This window comes from Ipomoea nil, unplaced genomic scaffold (genome assembly GCF_001879475.1).
Source record: "Ipomoea nil cultivar Tokyo-kokei standard unplaced genomic scaffold, Asagao_1.1 scaffold2926, whole genome shotgun sequence".
Classification (NCBI taxonomy): Eukaryota; Viridiplantae; Streptophyta; class Magnoliopsida; order Solanales; family Convolvulaceae; genus Ipomoea; species Ipomoea nil.
In genome coordinates, this window is record NW_017619354.1 from 1247299 (window position 1) to 1250313 (window position 3015).

The window sequence follows — 3015 nt, forward strand, 5'->3', positions numbered from 1 at the left end:
TACAATTGATTTTTATCTCGCGTCCACGATCCGGCCGAGATGAAGCTCCGAAATCTTTACTGCCACTCTTTGACTTCGACTTTGATGGGTATTTGCCGCACGTCGCTGCATCTTTCTCCGGCGAAAACCCCATTTTGCGGATGGGAGCGGGGTTCTTGAAGCTGAGGTTGAGAACGCAATCAAAAGCCGCCGTAGAAGAATGTCCGATAGCCAGATGAGGAAGAAGAGCGATGGTAAAGACAAAAATACCCTTTAGTTCACGGAAACTTAACGCCAATTTAGACGATGGACTAAAAATGTCCAACTTTTATAAAGTCTGGATAAAATGTGGAAAAATTAATAAAAGCGGACAAAATGTGTCGAGTGCACAATAAATGTAGGACCAAAAGTGAATTTTACTCCATAAAAATATTAGAGAATGTTTATTTTCCTCATTTTAGAGAATGATTAATCTAATATTTAAGTCATATATTTCCCCTTAACAAATGTTTGAATTAATTATAGAAAAATATTTTCTATAATTTTATATTTTTAAAAAATTACTGTGCCATTATTATTATTATTATTATTATTATTATTATTATTATTATTATTATTATTATTATTATTATTATATGTGTGTGCGTGCGTGCGTGCGTGTGTGTGTATTAATCAATATTTAAATCCTATATTTCCCTTTAACAAATGTTAGAATTAATTTTTGCAAAAAATATTCTGTAATTTTATATGAACACAAAATTCAATTGTGCCCTCATTATATATAGACGGACAGAACCGGGTTAATCAAATATTCTGAATGTAATATGTTGAGAAATTACCCTATAGCAAATTTTATATTTATATAAGTTATAATTCATGTAATTATTCCATCCATTTTTTTAGTTTTATGGTTATAAATATTTAAAATTTCTTAATTTTATATTTATACAAGTTCAAAATTTTTTAGTTTTAAGTTATAATTTATTAAATTATTCTATCTGATTGGTGGACTCTTTTTTTTTTCTAAAAAAAAATAAGTATTTAAGCATGGTTAGTGATATATAGATATCTTTTGGGTTAGTAGTTCACCCTCAATTAACAGATGACTCAATAATGGATTAGGGTTAGGGATTTGCAGATTTGAGAAGCCGTACAATAGTAATGGGTCTAGGGTTTGTTATTTGGGTTTTGTTTTGTTTTGTTTTTTTGCGCAAATTATGCCGTTCAACCGTGTGCACCATGCATGGTGCACACGGTTGCAAAAATGGCGTCATTTTGATTAAAAACGCGCGTCCAACTTTAAAAATAAAAAAAAAAATCAGTTTCGATTGCCGTTAACGGCGTTATGTTGTGCATAATTTGAACTATATATCCAGAATTAATGAACTATATATCCAGAATGAATGAAATATATATCCAGAATGAATGAAATATATATCCAGAATGAATGAACTATATATCTAGAATGAATGAACTATATAGTTTAAACTATGCACAACATAACGTCGTTAACGACAATCGAAAGTAAATTTTTTTTAAAGGCGAACGTCAAAACGATGTCATTTTTGCAACATGGTGCACACGGTTGCACAGCATAACGCTCCGTTTTTTTGGTTTTGGGCCGATTTTTTACAAGATGAATAAAGACTTTGATTTTAAGATCTGTACTAACTTTTATTTTTAAAAAATAAAAAATAAAAAATTATGTACTAATTTTTTAATAATTTGTAATTTTGATTAGTATTTTAATAATTATTTTTAATAATTTGTAATTTGATTTGTAATTTTGATTATTTTTATTTATTATTATTAATTTAACTTTTTATAGTCAAAATAACGATTGATATGAGGCCATAATATTTATATTTAAATTTTTCATACCCTGCATCACACGGGTAAATTACTAGTATATATATATATATATATATATATATATATATATATAGAGAGAGAGAGAGAGAGAGAGAGGAGAGGAGCAGCTGCCCCACGGTAAATCCATCTTGGGGCAAGAGGGTAAAGGTTGGGTCTAGAGATGGGATTAGAGGTGAAAATTGAAGATAGGAGGAAGATTGCATGGAAAGGTCGCCCCATCCTAGTGTCATGTGGGGACGTAGAGGTGGTTGCTTAACATGCATGTCCCACATCTCATAACTTTTGGCAGCACAATAGCTACTCCTAGGGCCTATAAAAGTTTGTCGTAGTCTACTATTCCCGAGTTAATGTCATTTGTGGTCCTCTGATTATAGTAATTTTGTTATGTTTAATTCTAAAATTTTAAATTGATTACATGTGGTCCTTCGACTTTCAAATTGTTATTATTTATGGTCCAAGTTAACCATTCATGAATCATGATCCTTCAACTATCAAATTTTAACCACCCATAATCTTTCTAGGAGAACCACAATTAGTTAAATTTTGAAAGTTGAAGGACCATGAATGGTAAACTTGAATCATGGATGTAACAATTTGAATGTCAAAAAACTATGAAAAATCAATTTAAAAGTTTAGGACTAAACGTGACAAAACTATCATACTCGGAGGATCTTATATGACATTAACTCTTTATTTCCAAACATTTTAATATGAAATCCATTTTGTTTGTAATAGTTTGAAAGCATTATACTCTCTATTGATAAAAGTAAGAGCTAGCTAGTGTCTCATATTAAATCTCATACCTTACCATTCCTACATGCAATATATTAAAAATGAACATTTATTCATTATCCACGTTGCAACGTCAACTATGAATGTTCAACGATATAATTTGCCCTTACCTGTCAGCAATGCTGAGAATTAACAAAAAGCTCGACATCATCGCCATGTGATCAGACCCTACAATCTCTCACTTCATTTGGAGGATTCCTTTTGAGTCATCCATTCTTGAAAATCCTTGCCAACATCCTTATCTTCACCTAATATTATGAACACTGATCCATAATTCTCCTCGGACAAAACTAGCTCGTTTGACTTGTCTTCGCAAGTGTACAAACGTAAGGGTCTCAGCCTCAGGTAGTGTTACAAGTTTACAACAAATGG